Below are 26066 nucleotides of genomic sequence, written 5' to 3'. Positions count from 1 at the left end.
GATATAAATGTCAGTCAATAATATTAATAACTTAATCAAATTCATTCTAATTCTTGTGCTTAAATTCTAGAAACTCACCAACAGAATAAAATACATTTTGCGACAGCCACTTTTTTAATGCATTTTTGCATTTGTTTACTGGTAGTGCAGTTACAGATTTAGGAATTGCATTATAGACTTTTACACACATGGCACTACAATTCTTTAAATACGTGGCTGTCCTGGGCGTCTTGTTTAACATCAACCTTTCCCTATTTCTAGTTCCGCGCGGAAATACCTCCCTCGCAGTCTTGAAAAGATGCATGTTGGTTTTAACAAACATCGCTATCTCTAAGATATATATACAAGGGAGTGTAAGGATTCCCAAACTTTTAAAAATAGGTTTACACGATTCATATGGGGCCTTACCAGTGATTGCACGGATGCACTTTTTCTGTGCGATAAATACTCTTTTTATTTCAGTGGAATTTCCCCATATAAGAATGCCATATCTTAAAACTGAATATACATAGCCGTAGTATGCAGTAAGAACCGTTTTTAAATTTGAGGTTTTCCGTAAATTATTTAGTACGTATGTGAATTTATTTATTTTTTTACATACTACTTCAACATGTGCTTTCCAGTTACAATTTCTGTCTAGTTTAACTCCGAGAAAAGTTACTGCGTCGGTTTCCTCAATTATTTGGTTTTGGTAACTAAGATTTAATTTATTTTTTCTTGTATTATTATAATTAGAGAACTGTATATATTTGGTTTTTAATATATTAAGTGATAAATTATTACTGCTAAGCCATTCTCCTATTAATTTAATCTTATTATTTATGTCAATTTCATCATTATTATTTGTATTATTGGAGCATGTCAAAATAAGCGAAATGTCATCAGCGTATAGGATGCATTTGTCAGAGATTACATCTGGTAAGTCATTAATGTATAAAATAAATAATAGAGGGCCGAGTAGACTACCTTGAGGTACACCAAAATTATTTTGTTTGGCGAACGATTTATAGCTAGTTAAAACCTGTTCTTTACTTAGATTTTTTATTTCAACTGATTGTTTTCTGTCTTCAAGATAAGTCTTTATCCATTCCAAAGCTGGGCCTCGGATCCCGTAATTCTCTAGCTTACAGAGAAGAAGGTCATGTGACATAAAGTCAAATGCTTTGGTCATATCGAAAAATATGACTATAGGTCGTTTTAGGGAGTCTAGATACGTTGTGACAGTGTCAATAAGGTTAAAGCAGGCATGTATAGTTGATTTTTGCTTTTGGAATCCGTACTGCTCTTTTTTTATAACGTTAAACTTTTTTATAAAATCTGACAGACGTTGGTGCATTGCTTTTTCGAATATTTTGGAAAAAATTGAGATTAAGGTTATGGGTCTGTAATTTCCCATATTTGATTTATCTCCTTTTTTGTGTACCGGTTTTACTATTGCAACTTTTAGTAGTTCAGGGAAACATCCACTCTCTAATGAATTATTAATAAGGTGAGTCAAGACAGGAGCTATTTCATTTGCTACAGCTTTTATTATTTTTGTAGCTATTTCGTCGAATCCTACCGCATTTGTGTTATTTAGCTGTTTAATTATTTTGACAATATCATTTTCACTATAGGGGGTGAGAAATAGACTATCACACAGTCGTGTTTTATTTGTGTTTTCTATTTTATTCCGGTTTCCATTAGTTAAAGAAATAAGGTGATCATTAAAAGCATTGGAGATCTCCTGCGGATCAGATAATAAATTGTCGTTTACCTTGATTTTGTCGATTACATTTTTAATTATATTCTGGTGAGGTTGACCCTTTATAATATCCCAGCTTGTTTTACACTTGTTTTTGGCCGTTTCTGGTTAAGCATACCTACTTATTTTAGCTATTCACATTTTTAAAACAAAGCGAACTACAATAACTTTGTTAAATTAAATTTAAAAAACACGATTACACTTTCCTGTGTTCGCAACGCCAACGACTTCAATATATTAAATTTGCGCCTAATTTTTTTATGATACCCAATTAAAAAGCATCTATCTAGTAGGTATCTAGAGTTTCGTACACCAACGTGGCAACACTATTATTTGTAAACGGCGTACATTAAACGTTATTAAAGGCAGTCCAAATAACACGTTGCCTGTGGGCGAGCCCTAATGGCGCGGTGGGCTTAATTTGTAGTTAGGCATCGCGTGAATAGGTGCCTATAACGAGCCTATAACCTATAACTTGATTCTTCTTACCAATTACTGATTCATTTTAGGGCTCTTGAATTTTTAGGGTTTCCTAACTCAAAAGGAATTTATTAAGTCACTAGCTTATGCTCGCGACTTTGTCCGCGTGGAGTTCACAAATTTCAAACCCCTATTTCACCCCCTTAGGGGTTGAACTTTCAAAAATCCTATCTTAGTGGATGCCTACGTCATAATAGCTACCTGCATGCCAAACAGCCCGATCCGTCCAGTAGTTTGAGCTTGCGTTGATAGATCAGTCAGTCAGTCAGTCAACTTTTCGTTTTATAAGTATATTTAGATAAGTTAAGAACTGCCCTGTCAAAAAAGAACTTAAAAGAAAAAAACACGCATTTGAAAATAGTATAGCCGCCATATTGATATTTTTGTCAAAAATTACTTTAATGAAAATTTATTTATTTTTCTCTCAATGGATCTTTAATTTGTTTAATAGCCTCAAATTAATATCTTGATAGTAAATGCCTAAATGGCCATACCTCGGTGTTTAGTAGAAGTATTGTTATGCGGCAGAAAATATTGTACATCGGCCTTTAGAATGACATTTTGGCTTTGTCTCTGTCAGTCATACCTATAACATGACGTTTTGTTGGTCTCAACGATAGAGACAATGCTCTACAAATCCGCTATCTCCTTCTAAAGGTCGATGTACCTACATTATTTTCTACCTCGTACTGCAAGCTGATTTTGTTCGATTGCGTCGGTGGTAATATTGCACAAAATAAATCCGCGCTATTCCTAGTACCTTCTATGTAGTGTCCAATTTCACGCATTATGCCATCGAAATAACTAAATGTGATAATGGGTATGAAATATTTCAAACACGCTTAAAAGTCACGCCCCCAAACATCCGGCTCGAATTACCACGCCCCATCAAATGTGAAGGAAAACCGCCGAAATTGGTCACGACGGACAAAAGCGCATCGCAATAAATACAGCTGATGCAGTCAATGCGACACCGGCCAAAATATAAGGGCATTTCTACAGTCGCGCGAGGCGATAGCGTTAGCGATGATAATTTCTAACGCTACATCTAAACTAAATAAATATTAGAAAGACGTAGTTAGTTTGTGAGTTTGTAACTAAATAAATATTAGAAAGACGTAGTTAGTTTGTGAGTTTGTAACTAAATAATTACTAGAAAGACGTTAAATTAGTTAGACGGTAGACTGCTTCATCTTCATTGCTCGTCAATGCCGATGTCAGAAATAAATGTAATATTTTATAATAAAATTCCACAAGCAATTTTAGACTTGCCTTTACACAAGTTTAAAAAATGTGTTAAAAGTATGCTCCTAAAAAAAGCAAATTATACAGTCGCAGACTATGTAAACGATAAAAGAGCTTGGATTTGACTCGCTCCAGCAATGCACGGGGCTGCAATGGCTTGTATAGTACGGTATAATAACATTGTAAATTGAAAAATTTAAAAGAGCAACCGCCGAGTTTCTTGCTGGTTCTTCTCGGTAGGAACGGCATTCCGAACCAGTGGTAAATTAAAACTACCTGACTATTCATAAGTACTTGTAAAAAGTTTACATGAATAAAAAAAACATTCTATTCTATTCTATTCAAGCCAAAGCAACACGCTCACAACAGAAAAAACAACAATCACGCAATAGAAAAAAAGTTGTAAAAGATTTCCCTCTTACAGATGTAAAATTAAAGAATCATATCACCATTGTCCCACAACAGCTATTTCCTTACAGGATAACATGCTTTATTTCGAATCACGGATAAAGAAAAAATAATAACCATCGGATTATTAGGTTGGCAACATTCATGCACTGTTAACAATGGGAGCACTAAGCCTTCGAGTACCCTACTTATGGAGCACCCTCAATGCATGTCATCCGACTCCCATGTTATTCGCCAAACACCATAGGCTGAGATCCGGCGACCAAAGCGTTCATGCATTGAATTCATTAGATTTGAAAATAAAGTTTTAAGTTTTTTTTTTAAAATTTAGATTCTTGACTGCAATCTCACCTGATGGTAAGTGATGATGCAGTCTAAGATGATAGCGGGCTAACCTGGAAGGGGTATGGCAGTTTTTATTAAACCCGTACCCCTTTGGTTTCTACACGGCATTGTACCGGAACGCTAAATCGCTTGGCGGCACGGCTTTGCTGGTAGGGTGGTAACTAGTCACGGCCGAAGCCTCCCACTAGACCAGACCAGAAATTAAGAAATTATAAAATTCCGAATACCTGCCAGGAATCGAACCCGGGACCGTCAAGGTCGTCATGTATTGATTTCATTAGATTTCATCAGTTAAAGTCTTAAGTCACCACTAGTACATTTAGTAGTACAGTAATATAACCTTAAAATTACGTGATCAATTATCTTAAACTTTTATCGTGGTTTAACGACATAATCTAATTATATAAAAGGAAAAGATGACCGACTGACTGACTGATCTATCAACGCACACTTCAAACTACTGAAAGGATCGGGCTGGGCAGGCAGATAGCTATTATGACGTAAAAAAACCAAGGTCACAGAGCGTGTACTCATTAATACTAAGGTACACAAATATTTACTACTTAATATAAAGTATTTTAAAAGGAAAATATTAATAAAACTAGTATAAATATCAAAAATCCATACTAATATTATAAATGTGAAAGTGTGTATGTCTGTCTGTCTGCTAGCTTTTCACGGCTCAACCGCTCAACCGATTTTGACGAAATTTGGTACAGAGATAGCTTGCATCCCGGGGAAGGACATAGGCTACTTTTTATCCCGGAAAATTGAAGAGTTACCACAGGATTCTTAAAAACCTAAATCCACGCGTACGAAGTCGCGGGCATCAGCTAGTAAGTAATAAATTGTACTTTATAATGAATTTTACTATTACTGCTATTATTTTTTCAGAATAATTATAATAATTTATAAACCTAGCAGTCTGCTAGGTTTATAAATTATTATAATTATTCTGAAAAAATATTTGCCAACGGTATATTTTTAAATAAAATATTGACTTTTCAAGTTGTCTTTTCTTTCTCTTCTCTTCTTGAAAAGTTGAGTATACACTATAGGTAGATACATAGTGCATTATGTTTCTAGCCGCTATCTCTCTGCCTATTTATCATCGCATATTCGTCACGGGAATTGAAGCTGTGTCCCTTTGTGTAAATGTTTTGTGGAAACGCGATAACACTAATGGTCATTGACGGGAATCCGATGCCTTGTGGGGTTCAGAGTACCCTATATACTTACTGTGGGGTTGACTTTTCGTCACACCATTGCAAAATTATGTGGGTTATTTTGTATGGGAGTATATACTGATATAGGTCTCATTAATTAGTTTTATGTTTTTAGGGTTTCGTACCGGAAAAGGAAAAAAGAACCCTTATAGGACTTATACCCTCACTTCGTTGTTTGTCTGTCGCGTCAGTCAATAACCATCAAGGGAGTCAAAATTCAAAACCTATAAACCTATCATCAAATTCAACAGGAGAATCATGAAATTCAGCAGTTAGCAAGGTGTTATTAAGCTCAAGTAAAGGGAAAAATCTCACTATCATGAATTTGTGGTTAGGTACATTACGAAAAAAATTTTTTTTAGGTTGGTATGAAACCTTTCGTGTGCGAGTTGGACTCGCACTTGACTGGTTTTATCGTCCTTTGAAGCTGTGATAGGTTGAAGGTTAGTGGTTGAGAATTCAGCCAGCCTATTATTGCTAATGACAGTCTCAATAGAATATAGAATAGAATAGAATAAAATGTTTTTTTTATTCATGTAAACTTTTTAAAAGTGCTTATGAATAGTCAGGTAGTTTTAATTTACCACTGGTTCGGAATGCCGTTCCTACCGAGAAGAACCAGCAAGAAACTCGGCGGTTGCTCTTTTTAATTTTTCAATTTACAATGTTATTATACCGTACTATACAAGCCATTGCAGCCCCGTGCATTGCTGGAGCGAGTCAAATCCAAGCTTTTTTATCGTTTACATAGTCTGCGACTGTAGAAGTCTCAAGTGGAAACACGCCAGTTAATATTGAAAGCACTATACCTACCTACAAGGGTTTCTTGTATTAGGTGGACAACTTTACAAATCTTTTAACTAACCTACTTGACTCGGTAAAAAATCTAGTTCACAGCTACTAAAACTTACAAATTATTTTAATCGCGTACAGCTACTTTATAAATTAATCACAATACAACAACTCTTATCATGCAAACTAACAATATTTCATCAGAACCAACTGGCAAAGTATAAATCAGGGGTTTATGAAACATAACGATAGCGATCGCGGTCGTCAGATCGGAATCGATAAGGATACAAGCCTATTTACTTTATTACAAGCACAATTTTCGCTAAAAAAAAATTAAAATTGTTCAAAACTAGACCTTGTTGCGAAGTGACAAGGTTTATTATTTATTTTATTCGAAGACAAAGGTAATTTTGTGTGATGTAATCACAAATCCGTCCGGAGCCGTCAAAAGGCATCTATTTCTAGGGTTGTCAAATCGGGAATTTGGAAAGGTTCGACGCGCCTTGTCATTTTCTTTAACTGTTCTATAAAGACTTACACGACAGCCCAAAAGTACTAAGTGTAATGTTTATAAAATACATGTGCGGGACGATATACTGTATAGTGTTTGTTTGTGAAAATAATTAATATTTTAATAGTTATCATAGGATTTTTATAGTATGTTTAGCATGTAACTTAATAAAGATAGTTAATAGGTATTAGGGCGTAGGACATAGACTTATGTTTAGCAAGGTCTTATGTATAGTACATACTTGAATATAAACAGTAGCGTAGTATGTTAGGATTTGTTAAGATTGTACTATGTAAATTTAATAGCCTTTTATAAAGATTTTACGAATAAACAGAGATAGGAAATAAAAGTAGACAGAGAAAGCAATAGTTTAGAGCGAGAGAAATAGCGTAGATAGAGATAGCAACAGTGATAGAGCGAGATAGTTGTAGAAAGGGATAGGAATAATTATAGAACGAGAGGCGCGGCTATCACTACGGTATAGCCCGGAGTCGAAAAGACCCCTCTGAGTAGGCCACACCTCTCGAGCTTGCTCTCTCCTGATTGGTCAATGTAAAGATCCTCTGATTGGCCAGCCAATCAGATGGTCTACTTTTTTTATGGGATTTTCAAATAAATACTGGCCCGGTTTTGTATGCCGGTACAGTTCTCCTCCAGACCTAGTGGTAGCAGTACCTAGGAAATAAAGAAAATAGTGCTTCAACAAGTGTTTTCCTGAAGAATTCCAACCAATCCAGCATAGTGAGATGTGCAGAAGCGCACATTGAATGGTCCTTCGAGCCGGATACGTTGGAAAATCGGGAAAATTGAAGAATATTCATCGAATTCGGGAAATATGCCAGTAACACGGCAGGAGCTCAAGAACCGCAAGGCTTCAACAGAAGAAGAGTCTCCGGCCGCATCAGAGGATACTGCTACCACCGCCGCAACAGAAACTACAGTGTCGGAGCGAACGGCGTCGAGGGCGGCAACAGACACTTCCGCGACATCCAGGTCGACGGCCGTGCCACCCTCCGAGACATCGACGTCCGCCGTGCCTTCCTCCGAGTCAGTCAGAGAGATGACTGCAACCGCCGCCGCCTCACAGATGTCTGCGCCCACCACCGTCGCGTTGGCACTGCCCGCCGATGCGACACAGTTGGGGCCCCCGCTGTCGTGGAGGCCTCTGCTATAGAACAGGGGCGTAGCCAGGCTAGAGAAGCGTCGGCCATCCAGAAGAGGAGGAGGACTGTCAAGCCGCAAGAAGTACCACTCCCCCCTAGCAAGAAGGGGGAGGGGTCGACCCACAGCCGCAGCAAGGCGCATAGAATAGCGAAGGCCAAGGAAGAACTGCTACGTCTTCAGGTCGAACTAGCCGCTGCCCGCATCGCCGCCATGGAAGCTGAAGAAACAGAAGATGAAATAGAAGATGATGGTGCATCCGTCCACTCCGGAGCCGAGACGAGCGAACGAGTGGGCAACTGGCTGGAGTCACAGCCCCCACGCCCCGCGCTAGCGATCACCAGCGAGCCACACTACCCTATAGAACCAGTGGTCAACAGCACGGGACAACAGAAGCACCAGAATCCACTTCAGTCACCGGCGGGAGTGCAACCGGGTCTAACAGAACTCGCCGAAGCCATCACGCTCGCCGTCAAAGCAGCACGACGCCCGAAGTTCATCGAGCTGCCCATCTTCGGAGGATCACATCAGGAATGGCTACCGTTCCGCGCCGCATATTACGAAACAGAAAGCATGTTCACCACAATAGAAAACACAAATCGTCTAAGAAGAAACTTGAAGGGAAGAGCGAAAGAAGCAGTTGAAGGTCTTCTCATCACCAGCGCGCACCCAACAGAAGTAATGAAGACACTGGAATCCAGATTCGGAAGACCAGAATCCATCGCTATGATGGAGATAGAAGCTCTACGTGGATTGCCGCGCCTTACCGAGTCACCGCGCGACATCTGCATCTTCTCGACAAAGGTCTCCAATGTGGTCGCGACTCTGAAGACACTCAGCTGCGTGAACTACATGTTCAACCCGGAGGTTTCGAAGACGGTCGTGGACAAGCTCACACCTACGCTGCGCTATAGATACTACGACTTCGCAGTGCTACAGCCGAAAGAAGATCCGGACCTAATGAAGATGGAGAAGTTCCTCAAGAGAGAAGCGGAGCTGTGCGGGCCGTACGCGCTTCCTGAACAAGTGGCACCACATACATCACATGCGCCTGCCACGCAACAGAGAAGACCGCAGAAAATTCACAACGTAACAGAAAAACAGTATACACCCAAGTGCGCCATCTGTGAAGGAGAGCACGGGGCAAGCGATTGTGAACAATTCAAGAACGCGGATGCAAACGGAAGATGGGACATAGCCAAGTCCAAACGCCTATGTTTTCGATGTCTTCGATACAGAAACAGAACACACAACTGCCGGGTCAAGGCGTGTGGCGTCAACAGCTGCAAATACTTTCACCACAAGATGCTGCACTACACCAAGACACCGGAGAAGAAAGAAGGCGTCGAAATCACAGAAATTATCAACTCGGCGTGGACTATACAGAAGAAACAATCCTATCTGAAGATTATTCCAGTGCAAGTTGAGGGGCCCAAAGGAGCTCTCAACACATTCGCCTTGATGGACGACGGGTCAACAGTGACATTGATAGACAACAGCATAGCCGAACTCATCGGAGCAACAGGACCCATCGATCCCTTGAAGATAGAAACTATCAACGACATGAAGACATCAGAGTCAGCCTCAAGAAGAGTGAACATCAAGCTGAGAGGTCTCAACGATCATGAAGAACGTATACAAGCACGAACAGTGAAGAACCTTCAAGTGTCATCGCAACGGGTTTCAAGAGAGTTGGTGGACGGCTGCACACACCTGGCAGACATCCGCGACTACCTCGTATATGCAGACATCAAGCCTCGAGTCCTGATCGGTCAAGATAATTGGCACCTCCTGCTGACAACAGAAGTGAGAAGAGGAAATAGCAATCAACCAGTAGCCTCTCTCACACCGCTGGGGTGGGTGCTACACGGCAGCCAGAGCCGCGCCGCCGGACGTAGCATCGACTTCGTATCGCACGTCACAGAGGGAACAGAAGACGACCTGGACAGCCTCGTTAAACAGTATTTCGAAATGGACGCACTCTGCATACAGCCGAAGAAACCGAAGACAGATCCAGAAGAACAAGCACTTCGTATCCTGGAGAAGACCACTACCAAACAGGAAGATGGAAGATATGAAACAGGACTTCTCTGGTGCAAAGAAGATGTTACGTTCCCGGACAACTACAACAACTCACTGAAGCGACTTCACAACATAGAAAAGAAGATCGATCGAGACCCCAAGCTGAAACAGAAGTACACAGAACAGATGGAAGCTCTCATCTCAAAAGGATACGCTGAACTCGCTCCGAAACAGAAGACTGCTGGCAAGACATGGTACCTGCCACATTTCGCAGTGATCAACCCGATGAAGCCTGAGAAGCTCCGAGTGGTACACGACGCAGCAGCAAAGACAAAAGGAGTAGCTCTCAACGACATGCTACTCAAAGGACCTGATCTCCTGCAGTCACTGCCTGGCGTCATCATGCGATTCCGGCAACACGCAGTAGCAGTCACAGCGGATATCAAGGAGATGTTCATGCAAGTCAAGCTGCGAGCTGAAGACAGGGACGCACTGCGGTATCTGTGGCGAGGAGAACGAAGAGACAGCCAACCACCTGAAGAATATAGAATGACTTCGTTGATCTTCGGTGCATCAAGTTCTCCATCTACAGCAATCTACATCAAGAACTTGAATGCTGAACAGCACAAAGAAGCTCACCCTGAAGCCGCAGCTGCCATCGTACAGAAGCACTACGTGGACGACTACTTGGACAGCTTCAGAAACCTCGAAGAAGCAGTGCGCATCACGAAGTCAGTACGCGAAGTGCACTCAAAGGCCAGCTTTGAGTTGAAACAATGGAAGTCGAACTCGCCTCAACTGTTAGAAGCACTGGGCGAAGTTGAACCACAGAAGACATGGAACTCTACAAGCCAGAAGAGAAGACAGAAAGGGTGCTGGGTGTCATTTGGAAGCTCAACACAGACGAACTCACCTTCAACCTCAACTTGGCACGCGTCGCACCAACACTCATCAGTGGGAAGACACCGACGAAGAGAGAAGCGCTGCGAGTGGTCATGTCACTCTTCGATCCGCTCGGGCTCGCATCACCTGTCACCATAAGAGCGAAACAGCTGCTGCAAGAAGTATGGCGAAGAGGCACGTCGTGGGATGACGAAATAGATGAAGACCTGGCTGAGCAGTGGCAAGACTGGATGAATCATCTGAAGAACCTCAGCAGCGTGGCAATCCCAAGGCGTTACCTACAGTACAACGACGCCACTTCAATCCAGCTACACGTGTTCACCGATGCAAGCGAAGCAGCCTACTCAGCAGTCGTCTTCTGGAGGACAGTGACACCGGATGGTGAAGTCAGCCTATCACTCATCATGGCCAAAGCGAAGGTTGCGCCGCTGAAGTTGACGTCCATCCCGAGGTTGGAGCTCCAGGCAGCAGTGATGGGTACAAGACTCGCCGAAACAGTCATAGAAGAGCACGAGAGAAAACCAGACTGCAAGGTGTTCTGGACAGACAGCAAGACCGTACTCACCTGGATCCGAACAGGAGCACGCTCATACAAGCCCTACGTAGCACATCGCCTGGCTGCAATAGAAGAGTCTTCCAAAGTCAACGAGTGGCGCTGGGTGCCAACGAAACTGAACGTAGCAGACGACGCTACGCGAGACGTGCCAACATCATTCGACGAGAAGCACCGCTGGTACAAGGGACCTGACTTTCTCTACGAAGCAGAAGACCAATGGCCCGTCGAAGTGTCTACAGAAAAAGAAGAACCTTCTGGCGAAGAGAGAATACACCATGTCATAGACAGAAGCAAGCCGAAGCTTTCACAAGCCTTACCCGAGGTGTCTCGCTTCTCAAACTGGGACAGACTCCGGTACACCACAGCTCGAGTTCTGCAGTTCATCGAACTCTGTAGAGCCACCAAACAGAGTGTCAACTACAGAAGGACAAGAAAGAACACAGAAAAGGACCCAAACTGGAAGAAGACGAACAAGCCTGCGACGAAACAGAAACAAACAGTGAAGACAACAGCATCGTCCAGCAGGAAGTTTCTCCCAGTCACTGCAGAACATCTCCGAAGAGCCGAAGAACTCCTGATGCGCTCATCTCAAGAGGACTCCTTCGGAGAAGAAATAGAAGTCTTGAACAATAGCAAGACACTGAACAAGGAGAGCCGCCTACACCAGCTGAGCGTCGAGTACGTCAACAACACCATCAGACTGAGGAGCCGAATTCAAGCAACAGAAGGCATAACAGAATATCTGAAGAGTCCAATGGTGCTCGACGGTGACCACTCGACAATCAGACTCTGGGTGAATGCAGTGCATCAGCAGCTTCACCACGCCGGCTGTCGAGACAACTAGTGAACGAGTGCCGACAGCAGTACTGGGTGCTACGCCTGAGACCTGTAACAAGAATGGTCATACGACGCTGCCTTTTCTGCCGAATGAAGACTCAGAAGCCACCATACCCCAGGACTGGAGACCTGCCGGGATGCCGCCTAGCTCATCACAGACGTCCCTTCACATTCACCGGGGTAGACTACTTCGGGCCTCTCTCCGTGACCGTCGGCCGAACAAGACAGAAGAGATGGGTGGCCATCTTCACCTGCCTGACCATGAGGGCCATACACCTTGAAATCGCCGGCTCACTCAGCGCAGACTCGGCGGTGATGGCACTGAGGAGGAATGATGGCGAAACGAGGGTCTCCAACTGAAGTCTGGTCGGACAACGGCAGCAACCTGAAGGCAGCAGACAAGGAGCTCCGTCAAGCACTCGACGAAGCAACAGCAGAGGAAGCAGCCAAGAAGACAATCTCCTGGCGCTACATTCCACCCGGGGCGCCGTTCATGGGCGGAGCTTGGGAGCGACTGGTGCGCTCCGTGAAGACGGCGCTGACAGCAACACTCCACGAACGCCATCCTACAGAAGAGGTCCTCTCCACCCTGCTGGCCGAAGTGGAATATACAGTCAACAGCAGACCACTGACTCACGTCTCAGTCAGTCCAGATGATCCAGAAGCGCTGACACCGAACCATTTCCTGCTGGGAGGTCCAGGACGTGTACCGCTGCCAGGTACATTCGACGAAGAGGATGCGGTCTCCAGATCTACGTGGCGAGCTTCGCAGCGATTGGCCGACATCTTCTGGACGCGCTGGGTGAAGGAGTACCTGCCGGAACTCCAAAACCGGCGGGAGCCGCATGGGCGAGGCCCAGCGATCCAGAACAATGACCTGGTGCAAGTCGTCGACGCCAACCTGCCCCGAAACGTGTGGATCCGAGGCAGAGTCATCGCAACGTATCCAGGACCAGACAACGTCGTGCGCGCAGTGGACATCCGGACCAAAGGCGGAGTGCTGAGACGGCCGGTGAGGAAGCTGGTGGTCCTGCCTGTATCGACGGACGACGCGCCCGCACCGACAGACAATGCGACATAATCGCACGGCGGGAGGATGTGCGGGACGATATAGTGCCTAGTGTGTGTATTGATTGACAATTAATAGTTTAACAGTTATTATAGGATTTTATATTGTGCGGGACGATATAGTGTATAGTGTTTGTTTGTGAAAATAATTAATAGTTTAATAGTTATCATAGGATTTTTATAGTATAGATAAGCAATGTTTAGCCTGTAATTTAATAAAGATAGTTAATAGGTATTAGGGTGTAGGTTATAGACTTATGTTTAGCAAGGTCTTATGTATAGTACATACTTGAATATAAACAGTAGCGTAGTATGTTAGGATTTGTTAAGATTTTACTATGTAAATTTAATAGCCTTTTACGAATAAACAGAGATAGGAAATATAAGTAGACAGAGAAAGCAATAGTTGAGAGCGAGAGAAATAGTGTAGATAGAGATAGCAACAGTTATAGAGCGAGAGGCGCGGCTCTCACTACGGTATAGCCGGAGTCGAAAAGAACCCTCTAAGTAAGCCACACCTCTCGAATCTGCTCTCTCCTGATTGGTCAATGTAAAGATCCTCTGATTTGCCAGCAATCAGATGGTCTACTTTTTTTCATGTGATTTCGAATAAATACCGGCCCGGTTTTGTATGCCGGTACAGTTCTCCTCCAGACCTAGCGGTAGCAGTACCTAGGAAATAAAGAAAATAGTGCTTCAACAAGTGTTTTCCTGAAGAATTCCACCAATCCAGCATAGTGAGATGTGCAGAAGCGCACAATACAAAGTACGGAAGTAATTCTAAATTCATGGTTAAATGTTTTTTTATTTTTTTTACAAAAAAAAATTTACTAAGCCAAACGTATAGCCCATCATTAACTTGCAATGTTCTACATAAAAGTGTTAGGAATATCTTGTACGATGGTACAGAATCCTTCGTGTGCGAGTCCTACTCGTACTTGACCGGTTTTTTAAATAAAGCTCAGTGGGTGGGGAGAAAAGAATTTTCCCCGTTTGTATTAGTAGGTGAAGTAAACGTGACATTCGTTGGTACACGCGGCTCCTTTGTGATACTGTTCTATATACCGTTCGAAATGAAATACAGGAAACTTCGGAAGTACCTTTGAAATAAAACGCATCCGGCTCGAAGGACCTTTTCGTAAATCACATATCATATAGCATTTTCATTGTTTTTTCAAACACAATTTAAATATTATGTACGTCCGTCTGTCTGTCCGTCTGTCACCAGGCTGTTTCTCATGAACCGTGATAGTTAGACAGTAGAAATTTTCACAGATGATGTATTTCTTTTGCCGCCATAACAACAAATACTAAAAACAGAATAAAATAAATATTAAAGGGGCTCCCACACAAGAAACGTGATTTTTTGCTTATTTTATAGATAATGGTACGAAACCCTTCGTGCGCGAGTCCGACTCGCACTTAGCCGGTTTTTATACACATGTCTCTACTATTAAAACTTACTAGCTATATGATTATATTACTAAATAGGTGCTTCATTAAATATTTGAAGCATAGTTCTTCAAACTAATAAGTTAAGAGGTGGGTTTATTAAGCCTGGCTCTCATCTATTCAACACTGGACGCCTCTATGAATATTGATGGAAAATTGCTTTCAAGAATTTTAATTTAGCACTTTCATAATGTTTCTACGCGAATTATTATAAATATAAAAGCTCTAGCTATTTTATTATAAAATAAAATAAAATGGCACGATTTATTGGTTAGACTACTACATTAAATATTATATTCTAAAATAGTAATCGTAAAAATAACAATATTTGAAATACGTAGAAAGTTAACATAAGAAAGATGGTAACTTGTGTTTTCAATGAAAAATAACTTCCTGTTATAAATGAAACTCTACAGAATATGGACACGATCTTTGATGTTTCAAAAGCTATTTAAATATGTATTGTATATCCAAAATGGAGGTAGTTATCTATCTGCTATCTCCTAAAATATTGTTTTTCAGAAGTCCGAATTAAAAAAAGAGTTCACGTAACGAGTAAAGAAAACGAAGATACGTATTACATAGATATAAATGCGGAAATATGTTTGTTTGATGGTTTATCCTTCATCACGCCGCAACAGAGCAAAGGATCCATGTGATTTTTTGGATGGACATAAGTAGGTAAAAGATCTGAAAAGGATCATGATAGAAGATAGATAAATAGAAGTAGCGGGTGGCAGGAATAGTTAAACCCTTACAAATAATGATACCATTCAGACAGTGTATTGAAGTGTGAAAAGTTGCCGCATCAAGTGCGGTAGTCGCACACAGGCGACTGTAGCACTGTGTCACTCTACAAGCACACTCGGCGCGACAGCCCTTTGTGTCACATGGGGGTCTTTTTAACACCTCCGCGGTATACTGCTGTGTGAATAAATACATGCAAATTGACCCACAAGGAAATCAGACCTACACTTTTACATGATAATAATAATTAAGTTTAAAAAAAAAAAAACCCCCGTAGTTTATGCAGTAATCGAGTAATCGGCGATATTTATTCAAAATGGATAAATAATTGCATATAACATTGAGAGTGCAGCTGCACGGAATTTGAAAGTATACCTCATGTGGCTAATTCTGTGTACACAATCTCTAAACTTTTACAGGTCATTATCTAGTGATATGTTTTTCCGTAGGGAGCATTGTAAAAGGGATAGCAGTACATTTAGTCGTGTTATTAGGTAAGTTTTAGAGATTGTGTACAACTGAAATAACCGTACCTATAACGTGATCAGCAAAAGAATAACAACAGAGGAAAAAGTGTTTATTTAGAACCAAAAGTTTAAATTATTAGAAACATCAATATTTTTACACTGATCTTGTGCTAAATCCTCTCAAGGAACTTGTAAAAAAATAGTTAATCTATATCTTAAATATATAAAAAGAAAAGGTGACTGACTGATCTATCAACGCACAGCTCAAACTACTAGGACGGATCGAGCTGAAATTTGGCATGCAGATAGCTATTATGACGTAGGCATCCGCTAAGAAAGGATTTTTGAGTCGCGAGCGTAAGCTAGTCTACATCTATACTATTATATAAAGAGGTAATGTTCGTTAAGTTTGTTTGTAGGGGGTAATCTTTGGAACTACTGAACCGATTTTGAAAATTCTTCACCAGTAGAAAGCTACATTATTCCCGAGTGACATAGGCTATCTACGGGATCTTTAAAAACCTTAATCTACGCGGGCGAATCTGCGGGGATCAGCTAGTATTATATAAAAGGAAAAGCTGACTGACTGATTGACTGACTGACATAAGCTAGTTTAGAAATACAAATGATAAAGAACTTGTACAGAAAGAAAAGTTTCGCGTCTTCACGTAAAATAGTGTGCGAGTGTACCAGTACGTCACTTCATAAGTACACTCCAAACAACAACCCCTTTGTCACCTATGGGATTCCTTTCACCTTCACGCCTCCGCGTTGTATCTACGATGCGATGTGAGATGAATGCTAACGTGTAGCTACCTCAAGGCTCCACATTATGAGAACATGGCTGAACACTGTGCAACTAGCAAAGTTCTGATATTCACATTACAACTATCTCAATTATTGTTATCGGCTGAGTTTTTTTAATTTTTTTATTTATAGACTAGCGCTTGGCTGCAATCAGACCAGGGCAAGTGATGATGTAGCCTAAGATGGAGCGCGTTTGCCTAGAAGATGCCTATTCACTCTTGACTTGAAGGTACCCATATTATAATTGGAGGGGAAAACTGATGCTGGAAGGGTATTCCAAATCTTAGCGGTTATTGTAATCTTGCTACAATTGTAACTGTGCGTGTGTTATACCTATTAGCGAAACAGAAAAGCGACAGACCTTGCAAGCTTAGGTTCTAAAGCTCTTAAATTTTAACTACACTAGCGGCACGCTATGATGGCCGGTTTGACACATTACAATAGTGATGTGGAATGTCAATTTATTCTCGAACAAAAACAATTAAGTTTTGTTTTTGTACCTGATTAAATAGGTTTAATAAAACAAAATGATATGTTTATTTAATTTATTTGAACGAACTGAATATTTGAACGAAAATGATATACATACTTTATATGCACACAAGAAACATATGAATACAAAAGATACCGAAAAAGGTGCCACAAAAGGCCATAATTAATCAGATTCGTCCATACTACTATTTCACTGTCGTCACTGCTATCATCACATACATTAATAATTATGTTCGTTTTCTATAATATTATCTATTTTCACATCTCTTTCATAATCTTCCCTTATTAATTTAACAGTTCTATTCACAACCTTTTCCCAGTCTCCTTTAGTCACATGTTCACAAGCTTCTTCTAATAATTTTAGCATTTTTTTGTGGTAAATGGGGGTTCTGTATTGTGTCTTGCAGCATATCCCTTAATTTGAGCCCACACCAACTCAATCGCATTATACTCACAATGGTAAGGCGGTAACCGTATAACTCTGTGCCCATGTTCTAATGCTATTTCGTCAATGACGTATCGGATCTTGGTTGGTTTGTTTTCTTTTAAAAGACGTACTAATTCCGCTTTTAACATATTCATGTTTGCATCTACGCCATTTTTACGAAGCCATGCGACGATATCAGCTTTCTTTTGGGATTGGGCAGGTGGCTTGTCAATTTGCATCGAGTGGTATGGGGCGTTGTCCATAATTATAATAGATGGTTCAGGGAGGCTACACAACATTGAGGTAAACCATTCAGTAAACTTTTCTCCATTCATGTCTTCATGATAGTCTCCAGTGGTTTTTGACGCAAAAGCCATGAGAGAACCTTCGACAAACCCGTTGATGGTTCCGGCGTGACAAATTATAAGTCGCGATCCTTTTCCTACAGGAACTTTGGAAGTAGATGCTGCTGTGTCATCGTTCCAAGAACGGCCTACAGTATGGTTAGCATTAAGCCATGTTTCATCCAAGAACACAACATTTTGCCAATTTTTGATTTCTTTCACTTGCCGTAAAAAAGTATACCTTGCCATCGCTATATCAAATCTTTCCATCAATATTTTGCGTTTGTTACATTTTTTGTATCGAAATCCAATGGTCTTCAAAATCTTCGTTAAAGAACTTTCCCCACCGAAGAATAATCCAGCTTCCTTCAGTGAATGCACCAACTTTTTTCTTGTTGGATACTCCTTCTGTAAATAGTAGCCGTAAACATGTCTTCGGATAGCATCGGCATCAAAGCTATCGATGCCTACGACTGGTTTTGCTCGTTTTCTCTTTTTGGTGTGTGAAGTTTATTTTCTTCTGTGCCAGTCTCGCCATATTTTTTTTAGTTATCCGTCTAACAGTTCGTTGTCCAATATTAACGCATCAGCTACGCGTTCAACCACTGACGCTATAGGTAAAATTGGCCCTCCATTTTGAGCTTCACGATCGAAATAGTTACGAAGGCGTATTAGGAACTCACGTGTCTGACTATTTAGAACAGTTCTCTGCGTACGTTCGGTCATATCGACGAAATCCACAACAAAGGGCTTGAACAGAGTCCAAATTAACGAGCAAGGGTCAACAGTAATGCAGTATCAATATTTGAAATCCAAAGCCAGGTCAAAACTATATCACAATCGCATTGCACTGACAGTTTATACTTTTCGAAGCAACGTCAATTCGAAACTGCTTGTTTTGCATTGAGCATTGACGCGAGTTTGCCGGAGGTAGTAGTTGTGCTAGCCAGCGATCCTATGTGACGATCGTATTAGATTCCATTTTTAAAAATTTATTGATATTTTTTGCGATTTCAGAGGTTTGTCCACATAGTGAAAATTGTTCATATTCACAAGTACATTCACCCTTAAATGGTGCAAACTGATTTTTCTACACTTGTATACATTTAAGAAATCAATTTAATAAATAAATTTTGAGTCCTAAACCTAAAACTACATTCGATAAAATTTATGAATCTCTGCACATCACTATCGTCAATAAAGTAATACAATTATTTCCTTCAAAGTCGTTATCAATTAATACGGAACTTCATGAGCGGACAAACGTCAAACCGGCCATCATAGCGTGCCGCTAGTTTAGTATTTCTCGAATTAAATAGAAATTGTTAAGTACTACTCGTAAATTACGGATACATACGAGTAACGAGTCAAACCTCTTTCAAAGTTCTTTATCTTCCAGTAGGGCGATTGTCTAAAACCTGCATCAATCATTATTACAATCTCAATTGTTCTGATTGACTGAATTTGTGCGATTCTTGTTGCAACAATGCATTGTGGCCAATAGTGAGCGAGCATTAACCAATCAGAGATGATTGCGATCGTGACATTGTAGCTGTCAAACAACCGCGGTAGGGCCACTGAAATATTGATGTTTCCAAGGTATTTCCTACTAACCATCAGATACCAGAGTAGTACTTCACTTACATCAAAATGATCTTTTTGATCTGTAATCAAGTGAAGTTTGTTGTTAACTAAATTATTGTAAGGGTTGCTTCATGTTTGATACATTTTGGCAAACAAATTAACTCCAGTCATAGAAACAGTCCGCTCGCTATAGGCTTTTATATTGCATTTTTCCAATAATATCATTTAGAGAGAGCACATCTTGGAAAAGTAATAAAAGTTCCACAAGCGCGACATTTGATTGTCTCCGAGGCAGATGGAGTCGCGACTCGCAAGGCAGATTGAAATAGTAATTTGGGCGGGAACTGCACTCCAAGATGCTAAGTAATTCCCGAAGAACGATCGCGCCGATATGTGGCACGCGGGAAGAGAATAGAAAAGAAACTGAAAAATTCAATAATATGAAAAAAATGCCTAAAGATATTATTTTCTGAAAAAATCATGGCCATGCATAGTTCAAACTTATTAATTAAAAGAAGAACGAAGTTATCAGAGAAACATCATAAATAACATCATGCAATGGGGGTGGAATTGTTACTAGCAAATTAATAGGTAACTTTATGTAAAAAAAATTGGACTCATAAATTTTTGGTACAACTACACATCGCGGTCCTAGCCTCAGCTTGCCAAGATGTTACGGACTATCTAACACCTTGTATAGATTTTAAGATAATATTTATTGATACTTTTCACGTGCCTCCAAAATCGAGGCTCAAAATATGAAGGTTCAGTAGTTTTTGTTCTATTCTGTGCGAAAACAGAAAACGGCAAAACATACAAGTTACTTATTTATTCTCAAAATGTGGTAGAAAGCTCCTGTCATCTTGAACAGATTTTCAGTTTCGCCATTCACGCGAGCGGCGTCCGCAGATTTTTCTATTCAGCGTGCGGCAGATGTTTCTCGCGGATTGAATAGTCAATGCGATAAATTCGGTTTGCGGAGACGGCGCGGCGTCGAGCCTGCTGCCACAATCTACATAATGTACCAGCCGTGAGTCTGAGCTGGCCAGATAGCGGGGAGCTATTCGATGCTTTGTTACCTATATTACTGATGTTTTAATACTTTGACTCCTAGCTTTACTGCTAACTAGCTTTGGCCCATAATATGTAATTTAAACGTGGGAACTCTTTGATTTTCCGGGGCCAAAAGTAACCTATATCCTTCTCCGCGACGGCTATCTCTGTACCAAAATTCGTCAAAATCGGTTGGGCGGGTGAGCCGATATGGAAACATAACAGATAGACAGGAGCACGTTGCCATTTATAATATCTATAGATGTTACTTCTGGATAAACTAGCTTTCTAATGGTGAGAGAATTATGAAAATCGGTTCAGTAGTTTCAGTTTATCGATTTATGTTAGATAGTTAGATTATGTAATTATTGAAAAAATTTCAAACCCGGCGTCATGAATCCGACCTACAAACTCAAGAACTAATCATAATATAAAAACATTGTTATTTGTGACTCTACCTACTGTTACTATGTAATGTGTGTTGTACGTATAAGACAGACTAGCCTAGAAACGTTATGATCATGAACTAGTCTCGAACTAATCTAACTTCTCAATCATCCGTTGAAGGCAGTTTGGCAAGTTATTATGGAACAAATCAATAATTTTGTACCTTTTACTAAAACATTAGTGGAGACATTATACAGTGTTGAAAATAAATATTTACTGGTATCAAATTATTTATTTCTTTAATATTCATTTTTTATTATAGTATACTAGCTGAAGCCCGCGACTTCGTTCGCGTGGATTTAGGTTTTTAACAATCCCGTGGGAACTCTTTGGCTTTCCGGGATAAAAAGTAGCCTATGTCACTCTACAGGTCTTTGACTATACTCGTTTAAAAAATCACGTCAATCCGTTGCTTCGTTGCGACGTGATTGAAGGACAAACCAACAAACCAATAAACCAACAAACAACACACTTTCGCATTTATAATAATGTACTGATTATATTGCAATATTAATTCCTAACATAAAGTGGAGATATTTATTAGTACCTACTTGTATATATGTGTTCTGGGAACAACAAAAATATAAATGAAGTATGCCGCACACAAATTACCTACGTCTACGTACGAAAGTAAAAAATTGTCAAAGTTCAAACACAATTGCGTTCCGTCAAATAACTCTGTACCACTCGACAGGTTCCAATTAAATTTCCTTTCAACAATTTAATATGAGGTAATTTGTAGATCCTGGGAGTCATATAAAGAGGAAGCTGACACCGGTTCTCACACCCCTCCTTTGATAGGCAAAGCAAGTCAAAAGGCTCACTTAACCTTAGCGAAACTCAATAACTTTCACTTTAAATAATAAATTCTCCTTTGAGACGAGCCGAACACAACTGGTTCAGGGTTGCGATGTTTAAATGAATACATTATCGCTTGCCTTTAAAACCTTTTTGTGCGCAAGATGTGGGAGAATTAAAAAACATTATGCATAAGTAACAGGCAACATTGTTCTTCACTCAAATGCTTATATAAAACGTTTTGCATAGATGATGAAGATACTATCGTATGCCCACTTTAAATCTTAAGTAGGTAAGCGATCTAGAACAAATAGAGTCGAACTGCAAAACGATTGTATTTTTCGAAATTCATAGCAATTGAACATATCTCTATATATAAAAATGAATCGCTAAATGTGTTGCTGATCGCAAATCTCGAGAACAGCTGAAGCGATTTCGCTAATTCTTTTTTATAACATTCCTTGAAGTACGAGGATGGTTCTTATGGAAAGAAAAATTTAAAAATTGCCAGGTTCCCACGGGATTTTTAAAAACCTAATTCCACGCGGACGAAGTCGCGAGCATCAGCTAGTTTGTATAAAAATATTTATTTACCATGTTCTCTGAAATTTTAATAAAACATTTTTGTGCTCATACTGCTTGTGCTTTTAACAACTGTATAGTACTGAATGTTTTAAACAAATGAAAGATTGTGATACCATAATAATTTTGATAGCAATTCAACCAGAATACCTTATCGCATTAAATTGATTCCTTCTAAGACATGGAATTAAACTAGCGGTCCGCCCCATTTTCAAATGGCAATAGATGCAGTGGTTCTTTCTGCAAATTACCCTCCACATACGCACAAACACAAAATTCGCACTCTTTCTTTATAATAATATTGGAGTATTCAACAACGGAACGTTTTTATGATATTATGGTATACTGGTAGTTGTTTAAGTGATAATGAACCGTAATTCAGGTTTTAAGAAATACAAAGGTAATAAAGTCCCGCCAGCCCTGAAATGATGAAAATTGGCGTTATCGGAGACGCGCGGGCGGAATCCTGCTAATACAAAGAATTGGTGAGACAGACAAAAGCGTCTTTACTCCTTTGATTTTTGACATATTCTCTTACGTAATGTTATCGCACTTGTATAATTGCCGCCTTAAAAACGAACGTCACGTGATCTGTTGCGTCAACATTGAGTCGATTGTATAAATACGGCTGGTTGATGGTTTTTAAAGCTACAGACTTTAACGACTATTAATTTTGTGTTTAGGTCGCCATTTTGATTGAGTGTCGCAATAGCAATTGGGCCCTAATCAAGTTAATATTGCAGTTAGGTTATTATAAAAGGTAAAAGTTAAAACTATCGATAAGCCTGCGCGCGTCGTGATTAATATTTAAATTCACTTCTTGTATGTTTATATAGATGTTTAATATGAATGGAAATATGTCCACGTTTCTCTCCTAAATGTCAAACACATACCTACATTTCGGCAGATTTACCCACAGTTAACGTTAACTTTAATGTAGTAACTTTTTTGGGCTCTAGAGTATAGTGTACTCGTAAAACCAGGTTAAAAGTTTAAAGTGACCAACAGAGTGATAGCGGAAGATAGTTAGGACAACAGAGCTAATGGAGTTCAGCGGTTATTTTAGCCCCGGGGCGGTGGTTTGTTCATAATTAGTTTAATATTCGTCCGTCAGAACTCGCCACGCCGCGGCTCGCGATCGAATTAACCGAAATTGCATTGTCAACGGGAATCGCCATTCGCCGCGGCTAAAGTTTGTCCAATTACCAAATGAAATTTAGCTCTACAGGTCCCTAAATATTGTAGCACTCGTAGTTTGGTATAAAAGCAGTGAAACATTGCACGAAGTTTGATAAAGCGATAACGAATATTCGAGTTAACGTTCGTTGAGCCTGAGCTGAGACTTGAGGTCTGAAGATTCGAACACAAAAAGGGTATCTGGATACCTCTGCCCATATTCGTCTCATTATTAATTTCTTAAAACTCTCGATTCAATTATATTTTATTATCAGAAAACTGAGATGTCCTTGTTATTTACTAGATGAGTGTGACTACGTCCGCATGAATTTAGGTTTTTAAAATCTAGTTCCGTCTCCGGGATGCAAGCTATCTTTGTACCCCTCAAAATCCGTAAGATGGGTCGAGAAAAAGTAACAGACGACATTACACATTTATAATATACTGGCGACCCACCCGGCTTCGCACGGATTACAATTTTCGTAGGGATCTCCGATTTCTTTTTAATAAAGTAAAGCCTACGTCACTCAGAAATAATGTAGCTTTCTACTGGTGAAAGAATTTTCAAAATCGGTTCAATAGTTCCAGTTATAAACAAACTTACAAACTTTACCTCTTTTTAATTTCAGTATAGAAGTATGGAGTAGTACAAAATCTGTAATAAAAGCGTTAAAAATGTAACTATACTTATTTCTAATTTTAAAAGAGTCGCAAGAAAAATACAACAATCTTAACGAATCTTAATCTTAACAATCTTGTACAAGAGACCACGAGACTATCAAAGCTCTATCAAGAGTCGCGACATTTGAAATTTCAATCAACAAGCCAAAGTTAAAGAGAAGTAAACAGCATCCGTCGCGCCGTAAGAATCCGCAAACAATAATCGATCGGCCACCACAAACGGAGGCGCGTTAGGCCGATCCAGTCTCATTCTGATCTTCTAGCAAACAAAGCTCGGCTGGCGGCGTCAAAGGCTCTGTGTAAAAAGGAATCCAGCGATAGAGGTAGGCGACAATGGGCCGCAGACTATGACGCAATTCATAGGCGAACGCGATTTGAATAAGATTTATTTAGGTTTTGGAGTGAGGCACAGTCTTCTTTCTTTCTTTATCCTGGGTTCTTTTATTTATATTTAATTTAAGTACACCAATAACTTTTCTACAATTATATTATGGCCACAATATATTCAATTTAACTTCATCATAGTTGTCAACTACAGGTGTAAAAAGCCATAATTCATCGACTTTAAAAAAAAATACTGTTCCAATGTGGCGTCTAGTAAGCACCATATTTTTTCGCATGGCTTTAATAAGTATATTTAGTAGCACTCCGACGATCAATCACAAATCTATTATTGCAAGAATCATTAAAATCGGTCCACGGCCATGTATTTAGTCTCTTATGTACCACAAATGAAACAAAATAAACATACACAGACTGATTCAAACACACACTCGTTTGCGTTGGGTAAAAATACTCACATGCACTAACTTAAAATGAAACAATATTATAATAACATTTACTACTACTCTCGTATCTTAAGATTCTAATAATAAAATCAAAATGTGTCACATATTGCCTTGCTTTATTCTCTACTAGCTGATGCCCGCGACTTCGTCCGCGTGGATTTAGGCTTTTCAAAAACCCTTTCTTTGATTTCCCGGGGTATGTCACTCTCCAGGTCGTTAAATACCCATGCCAAAAATCACGTCTACGGTCATCAGTTGCTCTGTTGCGACGTGATTGAAGGACAAACCAACACACTTTCGCGTTTATAATATGGGTACTGATTATATGTACTTTAACATCGTTCTTTCTTTAAATTCTTTTATCTTTAAACTTCGTATTTATAACACATATTAAGTATAGATTGAATCGCATCACTTATGACTTACACACGTCGAGCGCACCGAGGTGAGCTTCCGGACTCTACATCGCCGATAAGTATTGTAGCGAAATCTCCATGCCTGCAGCCACACTACATAGCCAAACATTGGCCTCGTCTTCCTCCGAACATTAATGTAACAGAACCTCCTCCGTGCCAGATATGGGTGAAATCCCATTTAATATAGGAAGTCCTACTAGTGCAGTTTTAAAGTTATATTTTCCTTGTAAAGAAAATACTCTTGCTGAGAGGTAGGTATCTGTGGGATGTGGTACGGCAGTACGCATTGGTAATTATAGCTTTCCCCCGAATGAATAATATAAGTTTTTGACTCCTTCCCCCTCTTTAATTTTATTAATTTCAAGTTTGAGTGTATTGTTGTATTGAATCACATTGTTCGAAAACCGTCAGGCGTTGGGGTCCCACTACAAAGTGCTGGCGAGCGGAAAATACTGCTATGCAGACCCTCCCAATAGGTGGACTCCCATAGCCGCTGAATTTAGCAGC

General features: G+C 40.0%; 2 pseudogenes; both read left to right on the top strand.

Annotated features, from left to right (window-relative positions):
* The first annotated feature begins 875 nt into the window (after window positions 1-875).
* Window positions 876-13344, top strand: LOC117987161 (uncharacterized; annotated as a pseudogene).
* A 12216-nt stretch (window positions 13345-25560) lies between these two features.
* The window catches only part of LOC117987159 (uncharacterized), a 2369-nt pseudogene continuing 1863 nt past the window's right edge, over window positions 25561-26066 (top strand).

The sequence above is a fragment of the Maniola hyperantus genome, chromosome 12 (assembly GCF_902806685.2).
Source record: "Maniola hyperantus chromosome 12, iAphHyp1.2, whole genome shotgun sequence".
Classification (NCBI taxonomy): Eukaryota; Metazoa; Arthropoda; class Insecta; order Lepidoptera; family Nymphalidae; genus Maniola; species Maniola hyperantus.
The sequence above is the reverse complement of the archived record's forward strand: the minus strand, read 5'-3'. Positions and strand labels throughout refer to the sequence as shown.